The sequence below is a fragment of the Arvicola amphibius genome, chromosome 8, assembly GCF_903992535.2.
Source record: "Arvicola amphibius chromosome 8, mArvAmp1.2, whole genome shotgun sequence".
NCBI classification, from domain to species: domain Eukaryota; kingdom Metazoa; phylum Chordata; class Mammalia; order Rodentia; family Cricetidae; genus Arvicola; species Arvicola amphibius.
This window is the reverse complement of record NC_052054.1, coordinates 84,360,168-84,370,772: the sequence shown is the minus strand read 5'-3', so window position 1 is coordinate 84,370,772 and position 10,605 is coordinate 84,360,168.

The following is a 10,605-nucleotide window of genomic DNA, read 5'->3' as shown; positions in this document are numbered from 1 at the left end:
TCAGAACACAGTTGTGGTTACCATGTGAGGTGCCCAGGCCGTGGTCACCTATCGAGCCCTGCTCCTCTGCAGGAACCTTCATAGCCCAGTGTGTCTAGCCACACTCTTAAAGCCGTTGTCATCTGTTTACGTTTTTAGCTCATCTATATATTTTGTGTGCACGTCGTGGTGCGCGTCGGGGTCAGAGGACAACCGTGTGGGTCATCAGACTCTTGGTGAGCACCTTTACCCAAGGAGCTGTCTCCCCAAGCTCCGTTTGTAGTTGGTTGCTTTTTACTCTTTCCGGGGACCCGCCACCCAGCTCCCAAATAAATCAATCCCACACAGAGGCTTAGTCTTTCTTATAAATGTCCGGCCTTAGCTTGCCTTGCTTCTAGCCAGCGTTCCTTACTTACCCCATCTCTCCTTCGCCTCTGGGCTTGTCCCTTTCTCTATTTCTGTATATCTTTTCTTTCCTTCTTATTCCATGTGGGCTGGGTGGCTGGGTGGCTGGTTGGCTGGCCCCTGGCTCCTCTCCTCTTTTTCTTGTTCCCTGATCCCCTTTCTCTCTTTTTCTCCTTCTATTTATTCTCTCTGACCACCAGAGCCCTGCCTATCCTTTCCCCTGTACTGCTGTCTGGGGGCAGCCTCCAGCAGCACAGGGCTTTGACAGGAATCCACAGAGTCAGGGAAGCTAATCTTTTCTATCTGAGGGAGGTTAGGGGAAAGACACTCACAAACTCTCTTGATGGTTTCCTTCCTTATTCTTCTCTTTATTTTCTCTCTCTCCAGGCAGTGCAAGAGTCAGAACAGTTGCATTCCATGTTTTAAGCGAATGATTATAGGTAAAAACATGTTTTTTTATCTCCCTCACGTGATTAAACATTTTATGAATTGCAGGTGTAAAACAAATTATCCCAGGAACCCACACACATTCACACCAAAGCAACTTGTTATAGATTAACCATGTGAGCAAACAAGGTGTTCTTGTCAGGTCTTTTACTGGCAGGGTACATTTTGCAGTTACAAAGAAAGGGCCAATTACTTTATTATGTATCTTGAGAGATAATCTTATAAGAAATCTTAAAGAAATCACACACCTAAACTTTTATACATGAAAAAGCTCTACATCAAATCTTTAGGGTACATATCCATTCATTAATAGTTTTTTACATCAGGAGATTGAGGGCATAAATGGGTATAAGGAACTAATCATCTTTGGTCATCAACCAAATCTAGCAAGGAGAGTACGTCAGCCAGTAATAATTGGGCTCCTTTGTTCTCGTTCCCTTACCCTAAAGAGTCCCACATCCAACTCTGTGCCTTTCTACAACTTTAGATTGTCTCCTTGGGTTTTTTCACCTCAAAGTTATTTGACAAAAACATCTTAGTCTAACTTCATTATTTTCAAAATTTTGTTTCAGCTGTGATGCACTCTGAGACCTGTGAATATTAAGGTTAAAAGAATTTAAACCGACTGGGCTGTTGGGACTCCACTGTTAGTCGTTAACTTGAGCTGCAATCCATGCAGCTCCTTAGCTGAGACTCACAGGCTCTGGCTGTGAAATTTATCCTTGTATTTATTTTTATTCATCAAAACTCTGCATAAGCTGTCATTATTATTATCAAATTAGACAGTGCAGCTTAGGGAGGGGTCATCTTCTCGACAATCCACAGGTAAAAACGCCCAGTAGAACGGGATATTTCCAAGAGTTAAACATACTATATTACAGGCATCCACATCCACTCACACCATGCTAGATACCAGAGAAAGGGAGCTTCAGTAAACGTGTAAGGGCACAGCAGAAGCAAAAGACATTCTGAGGTCTGTAGCCCCGTGGCCTTGCCTAAATGAGATTGGCCCATCAGAGGAATCCCTTCTAGTGGGTTGACACCTGATCTTCAATTGCAACTTGCTGCTCCTCTGACATGGCTGACCGCACTCCAGCCTTGCTATTGGCTGTTCATCTCTTTATTAGACTAATCAGGTGTTTTAGACAGGCAAAGTAACACAGCTTCACGGAGTTAAACCAATGCAATATAAAAAAAAAGAATGCAATCATTCTTTGCATCATTAAACAAATATTTCACAGCATAAACAAATGTAACACATCTTCAACTAGTATTCTACAACACTCACTACCATAGACCAGAAGCAATAAAATCAGTTTTCCTTCAATACTAAGCAGTAATTTTTAAAAATAGGCTTGGCTAATGAGAGGAAGTATGTTATGAAAGCACTATTCAGAGACACGCATGTACACACACATGCATGCATGAACACATATGCATGCACATGCACACACACAGAGACACACACGTGCACGCACACACAGTGGCCTTTATTGTCATAGAATGTAGGCACCAGCGCACCTTGGGCTGTGTAGCCTTCTGAGTGCAGCTCCATACTTCAATCAAGAGCCTCCCCTGGGCTTGCTGGAGCACTGGGAAGTGTGTTGAAACACTGGTCACTGAGGTGCTGACTTGGCTGGGGGGAGTCCATCCATATCCAGTGTACCTGAATTAATGGAGAAGAATTCCCAAGATGAGCTAACTCTGCTGTTTCCATGGGAATAAAGATTGTGTGTGGAGGCATCCCGGAGCCAAAGACACAAGTAAAGGTCCTGGGGCACTAAGACTGGCAAGATGGATAAGAGACCTGTGGGGAAAGGGTCCTCCACCTCCTGAATAGGAAAGACCCTTTGGCATGGCTTAATGGTAGAGCACTCACCTAGAGCCCACCTGTGAGGGACTGGGAGCATGGCTCAGTGGTAAAGTGGGGCTTAGTAGGGGCTGTTTGTTACTTGGGTTCAATTCTCAGTACCGAAAACAAAAAGCTTGTATACGCATGTATGAGTCTTCCATCTTAGATTGCCTTCTCTTGCTCTCTTCTTGCTCATCCTGGGCAGCTCACCCTGAGGAAGGCCACATTGCAAACTGTCCCAAGTCTCTCCGTCTCTGCCTGTCTGCCTGGCTACCTGTTTGTCTGTCTGTCTCCACCCCCCCCCCCCTTCGTGTGTGTGTGTGTGTGTGTGTGTGTGTGTGTGTGTCCCCGCAAAGTCCAGGAGATGGTGTCAAACCTCTTGAAACTGGAGTTTCAAGCAGCTGGGAGCTGGGTTCTGGGAACTGAACTCAGGTCCTCTGCAAGGGCACTCAACACTTTTAACAGCTAAGCCATCTCTCCAACCCCATCCATTACTGCTATTTTTTTGTTTGTTTGTTTGTTTTTCGAGACAGGGTTTCCCTGTAGTTTCTAGAGCCTGTCCTGGAACTAGCTCTTGTAGACCAGGCTGGCCTCGAACTCAGAGATCCGCCTGCCTCTGCCTCCCGAGTGCTGGGATTAAAGGCCTGCGCCACCACCGCCCGGCAATTAATGCTATTTTTTAAGGCACTAAGTATGGGGGTGCTTTGTTTGGTGTGCAGTGGTAGGCAACTTGTCTATATACGGATGCACTCACATGCACAAGGCTGGTTCTCTCTATTCTCAGTGTTGAATACTGAGCTTTTCCTTGGCCACATCCCTAGTCTCAGAGGAGCCTGGGGATGGCACTGTCATCAAATTGAACATATCCTTAGCTCATGACTCTACTCTAGTCTTTACTCATTCTTTTTTTACACTTCATGCTATCGAAACCCTCTGCCGGTTCGACGCAGTCTTGGGTCTGGTGATAGAGCCCTGGAGGAGAGGACCAGGGCTCTAGCTCATGCCATTTACGAGGGCATGTAGGTAAGCAAACAAGCACACCACGGGCACAGAGAAAGTACTCAGGAGAAAATAAAACTAAAGATGTGGGAGTTTGTCCCCTCCCCCGCCTCCCCTACCCCCCCCCCCCCCCGCGCCCCGCCTCCGGCTGAGAAAACCCTTTGGTAGAGAGCCCTGCCCCCGCTGAGAGGTAAATAAAGGGTCTGTCAGTCCGTGCTCCAGCAGGTGGCGCCTGCGCCACCTGTGCGTCTCTTTGGAGGTGAAGCCGAAAAGTTGGGAATGCAAAGGTGAGAAGCAACTGCAAGCAGCTGAGGTGTCCCGGTCCTTGCCAAGGCCAGTTTTGAAGAGCCTAATGCACACATACGTCCCCTGGTGGTCAGTGGCTTTTCTAAGAAATGGCCTCCAGTCACTTGGGAAGTTAGAATCTACAGGGGTAGAGGTCGGGAAAAGGATGGGGATTAGACATTTGCTTCTAAGTTACACTTGCCAGACAGAAATGCTTGGCAGCATCTGGGAGGCAGGTTCCAAACCGAGAAGACACCGTTTTTTGGATTTTAAATGGGGACGGGATACCCACTGATTCTAAGGCTCACAGGCTGGCCAGAATGAGCTCACTGGATATAGAAGTGACATATGTTTGCTGTAAAGTAAACAAAAGGACCACCCAAGAGCAGCGCTGTTAGTTTCGCTAATTTCAGCAATCCTTTTTTGTTATTTCAGCACTCTTTCCTCTCTCCTATTGAGTTGGGTTTTCATCCCTATTTCTAATTTTTTTAGTTGGTATACATACTGATGGGTTACATCATGACATTTCCATATGTGTGTGCCCCTGTACTCTGCTCATAGCCACCCTCTACTGTTTGTCTCCTGCCCCCAGCTCTCACTGATCCCCATCCTCTCCCAAACAACCCTGTATATGTGTGTAGATATGTATATATACATATGTGTATGTACATATATACATATATAGCAGAGAGAGTGTATGTACGGGAAAACACGCCACATGTTTTTCCTTTTCTCCCATCACCTCCTCCTGTTCTGTTTCCCTCCCCCTCTAGACCTCTTTATGTCCCCCACTCAGTCCCTCTGTCTACCTTCATGCTTCACCTGAAACATACATAGGTACTGGAGAGATGATTCATCTGCTCTCATGGTGGACCATGATGCCGTCTTCTGGCCTCCTTGGGCACTGTGTGCATATGGTGCACACACACACACACACACACGCATGCATGCATGCATGCAAACACTCATACCTATAAAATAAAAATAAATACAGCTTTTTTAATCACAGGACTGGAGAAATGGCTCAGTAGTTAAGAACACTTAGTTGGGGCCCCAGCATCCATGTCAAGTGGCTCACACTGTCTGTAACTCCAGCCCCATAGGATCTGATGTCTCTGGCCTTCTCAAGCACCCGCATTCACAGGCATGTATCCACATGTACACACATACGCATAACTGAAAATAACAAAAATTATTTTGAGAAATTTGACCACATTATGAGATGTCTCACCACCATCCGCCTCCAGAACTTTCCCCATCTTCTTTAAACTTCTTTCAAACAAGTTATCCCTCACCCCACTTCCCCTTAGCCCCTGGCACGTGCCATCCCAGCATTCATAGCTCACCTAACTGGAATCATGTGGCATCTGCCCTTCTGGGACTGGCCCGATTGCTTTTGGAAATGGTCATAAACATATTATTTACAGAAACGGGCTCACAGGAAGCGGTTCCGTGGCTTGATATTGTTGCAGTGGCCCTCCACATTCTCATACAAAGGTCTGCAGCTTCAAGTTTTAGCTTCTGCTCTGCACAGACAGCAGTGCATTCACGGACCCAACCTCTCCCTAGAGGTTTCCTTTGAGGGGAAAAAAAACCTCACCTTTCAGTATGACACACATGATCAGGATGCGCTTAGAGGGTGGGCCCATTTCCATGTCCCCCAACCCTCGGAGCTCAAAGCATGCTTGTTCTCTCAGGTGATTCTGGATTTGGCTTGTTTTCATATGACACCAACATCACTGCAAGAAACTTCAAGCTCCATTGCCGACCGATGCACTGAAACAGATATCATGACAAGGCGAGTCACACAGGCTTTCTGGCACGAGGCTGTGTTGTAGTAATTGCAAGAACAGTAGATGTTTAAAAATCCAGGGTGCACGCCTTAATCAAACACCACTTGATTGCCGCCACAGACCATATGCGCCGTTGGGAACATGGCCCTAATAAACTTCCTCACTGCCAGGTTATACAGACCTTCAACTTGGAAAGACTACAGACATCCACAAAGCACAGTGCGGGGAAAATGGGATAGAAAGGGCAGGGACTACAAGGCTGGTGGCTTATGGGACCAAAAAAAAAAAAAAAACAGCTGGTTCAATTTGCATGTACTTGATCGAGCACACTTCCATATATTTCCACTTGCCTTTCAGTGTGATTTGGGGAAGAAACAAATCTTTAGAAACTGGAAGAGAACAGAGCGTGTGTGTGTGGTGGGGGCAATGTGTACCTTTAACCCTGGGATCTGGGGGGCAGAAAGCAGATTGGTCTCTATGAGTTTGAGGCCAGCTTGGTCTATATAGAAAGTTCCCTGACAGTCAGGCCTACATAGCAGAACTATGCCTCAAAAACAAACAAGCCACAACAATAACAAACCCCCACGGGAACAGAAAGACACTGTGCCTCCTTAGGTGTCTTGTCCCCAGGCATGACTACCTCCCTCAGCAAAGGGCTTCCAGGGGATTTTATTTTTCAATTAGTGAATCATTAATATCACAGCAGCTGAAATAATCATGCCAGAAAACTTCTTGGTGTCCTTCCAGCTCCTAAATCTAAAATAACAACCAAAAAAAAAATGGAAAGGTATTCCTCAATGGAGAGGCAAATTTACATTCCCATAGACAGCTCATGCCAAGTCCCAGGTTTGTAGCACTGTCGTTGGCCCTGAGGGGACAAAGTGCAGATTGAGGTCACCAAGTCCACCCACTGAATCCTTCTATTTTTCATGAGTTAAAAATAAACAAACAAAAACCCCAACAACAACAACAAGGGAGTAAACCAGGCATGGTGGCTCACTCCTTTTATCCCAGCGTTCTGCAGGCAGAGGCAGATGGATCTCCATGAGTTCGAAACTAGTCTAGTCAACATAATAAGTTCCAGGACAGTCACATTGAAGGGAGAGTAATTGTTTCCGTTGTGTATCCATTTCCTCCAAGATTGAAACATTACATTTTGCTGGGAAGCTCCTTGAACAGGAAGGTAAACAACTCAAGTAACTTCAGGAAGTCCCTGAAGCTGACCAGATTCTCTAGGTGCCCCCCACCCCTTCCCAAGAGTAATCAAACCAAGCTACAAAGAAAACTGAGATTACACCTGCTGCCCTGAAGAAGCAGAAACCAGTCCAACTGCCTGGAAGAATCTCAGATCAGCTGTGGTATCTGGAAAAGGACACCCTCAAGCCTTTTGAGCTGCCTGCAGGCTGGGGAGTGTGCTCCAGGTTCCCAGCTTTTGTGTGCTGGCTAGAATTTGGCGATACAACTGTCTTTGAGTCATTTCTGCTCCTGTAAGTAACCTCTCACTCATATTCCTGTAAGTAACACCAGTACAACCCATTGATTCCCCAAGTTGGACTTTGGTGGTATCCACACTTTGGTCTGTCGTGGCTCCCTATCTGGACTGAATAGATGTGTGTTGCATCTCCCCTAGAGAAAGTTTTGATGTGTTACAGCCCACCCACCTCAACTCCAGACAACGGGCCTTGGACACACTCATCTCCAACATTCATTCATTCGATTCTTATTTAGACAGCATCCTGTTCTGTTTACAAAGCAAAGAGAGTGCCCTGTATTTTTAAGGTTTTTCCATTTCTTTTTTTAATCACCAAAGAGAAGTAATCCCATTTGCCTTAATTTTGTTGGCAAGAGCCAACGTTTAATTAGATTGTGTGTGATGTATGGCCCAAGGTGGCTATGAAGCTGTAAAGTTCATGTGATGGGCAGAGAATGAGCCCACCAAGAACAGTTGTGAGCTCTCGGTTCGTTTTCCTGATCCTGGGAAGACTCACTGATTCTGATATGTGTGTGTGTGTGTGTGTGTGTGTGTGTATCCCCAAATTCAGACACTTTCTGGAGTCTTGTGTCTGCTCTTATGTCATCACTGTGCCTGTCATCCAAGCACCTGCCCAGGTAAGATTCTTACACTGGTGAAATCAAAGAGAATTCCCATAAGCGTTAGGACTCGGAGGGCAAAGGTATCTAAAAGGCTCTATACAGGCCTAAGCATGGCAAACACGCCACTGGAAGCCTGGCTCTTTCCCCTTCCCTCTTTCTTGCTAAACCATTAGCTTACATTCCTAAAGCTAACCACTAAGGTCTATCCCCTTATTTGGCCACTTCATTGTATCTGACTAAAATTCCAAAGACTACCTATCAAAACACCAAGGTCCGACAATCAAGATCCACTGGCTAACAGGTCCAATCAAAACTTACCAACATCCTCACACAGACTCCCCTTCCTTCTTAAAATCCACTTCTTCAAATACACATGTTGCTGCCCTTGTCAGTTCCAGAGGCAGCCCCACCTCTACCCACCCCCCCCATCCTCAATCCCCACCCTGCTTGTCCTTCCTGGTTGGTTAATAAATCTCCCTTGTGCTGAGAATTTGGTGTCTGGCTGTGTTCTGTGCCAACTCTGAAGCCCCTTACAGTTTCCTTTATGCCAGTGTTACAGCTCTGAAGGGAACAGCATCCTGGCAGTTGGGAGTCAAGGAAGACCACAAAGTCACACCATACAACAAACCCTCACACAAGAGATTTATTGGGAAAGACACAGAGGGGAGCTGCTTCTGCTCAAGTGAGAAGCAGCAGGGAACTGAGCGGGAGACAGGCTTATACAGAGTTTCTTGGGAGAGGAGCTTTCCAGGGGAAATTTCCAGGGTGGTGAGATTTCAAGCCAAGCCCAGGGATTGGTGGGTTTTGGTAGGTTTTCAAACCTCAGAGTTGGCTTAGACCTTTTTACCTTACAGTTCCCCTCACCCATCAAAGACCACAGTGAGGACAGCGTGGTTTGCCGCGGCCACAACGGCTTCAACGGTTAGTATCGATTACCTACTAGACAGTGTTGTGGGGTATCCACAAGAGAAGACCACGCAGACATTAGATAGTCTTTATGAGCTGGCCGGCCGCTACACTGGGTGTTTAGGATCCCAGTGTAACACTGACCCTTTCCTAGGATGAGCTTCTAAACACAAAAACGATGTCCTAGGTTGGCACTTCAGTTAACAAGAACAGTTAACCAGGAGCAGAGCAACAAAAGCCAAAAAGCAAGATTAGCCCATTGAGAGACTTTCCTAGAACTATGGACTTTGATGGCTTAGGTTCTGGCAGGTGGTGCTGTCTACACGCTGAGCGCTATGGCCTGAATGGGGTCAGTTGTGCTAAGGTCTGAGGGCCTGTTGCAGCAGGACCTGGAATCATGCTCCTGCCTGGGAAAATTCATGTTTTCTTTAGAAATTCATCTTTAAAGAGATCTGCCTTTCTTCCGTGTCACCTGTCACTGATGTTTGTTGTGACAGAGTCTCACTTTGTAGCCCAGGTTAGCCTAGAACTCACTAGTCAGGCTCTGTTTCAGCCTCCTGAGTGATGGAATCAGGAGTGTCCACACCCAGGTGAGTCAGACAGGGCCAGGTGATGGGATTCTAATGGGGTGGATGGGATTCTAATGGTCAGTTCAGGCCTAGGCTGTGGTTCTAATTTTGCATGCAAGGGACAGGGAGCTGATAAAAATGAGGTGCTGGACTGGGCATGGTGACTCACACCTGTAATCCCAGTCCTTTAGAAGTAAAGGCAGGAGAATCAGGTGTTCAAGGCCAACCTTGGCTATAGACTACAGCTTTGAGGTCAGCCTGGACTGCATGAAACCCTGTACTAAAACAGAAAGAAAGAGAGAAAAAAGAAGGGAAGGAAGGAAGGAAAAGAAAAAGACATGAAAAGCAGCAGGTGGGGAGAGGCAGACGGGTAGCTTAGCAGTAAAAAGCACTTCCTATTCTTCCAGAGCCCATTTCCGGACAGTCATGTCACATAGCTCACAACCACCTGTAACTCCAGCTAGCTCCAGGGCATCTGACGCCTCTCACCACCGTCCACAGTCATATGCACGTCTCTATACATGGACAAACACATATGCACACAACTAATGATAATTGCAACAAAATAAATTAGCTTCCAAGCCCTCCTGTTCCGAGGGGGCTGAGCATGAGCCTTGCCGAGCCTCCTGGTGTGTTCCCGAAGCTCTCTGCTCTGAGATGCTCACGGTGGTCTTCGTTTGCATTGTCGTTACTTTTGCTTCTTACACAATGCATATTCGCTACATAGAACAGCCATCAAGAAACTGAAGAGCAACATAGTAGCAGTAAATAGCCCTGCAACTTGCACAGTCCTGGTAGAGACACTGCATGTCAGCCCCGTTAATGTCTTCTCCAACCAGGGCTATCTCATAGGTGGCATGGGAACCACATGGGAGGCCTCAGGGAAATATTTAAAGCAAAAGCAGGGCTGGGTGTAGTCCTGGGACACAGTATGTGCTTAACACGTGTGAGCCCCTCATTTGAGCACCAATACCAAAACAGACAAACAAAAACAATAAAGGAATTGGGACTGGAGAGAAGGCCCACCAGCTAAGCGTGAGGACCTGAGTTCGGGACCCAGCAGCCACATTGGAAGCCACAGTCACTTCATCTCCAGCTCCAGGGGATCTGGCATTCTCTTTTGGCCTCTGTGGGCACCTGTACACACTTCCACACACTCACACACATGCTTAGTCTTAATAAATCTTAACAAAATTAATCAATAAGACTTAATGATACACTTAAAATATTATCAAAATAGTATCATTTCAACATGTAATCAGTATTTTTCTGAACT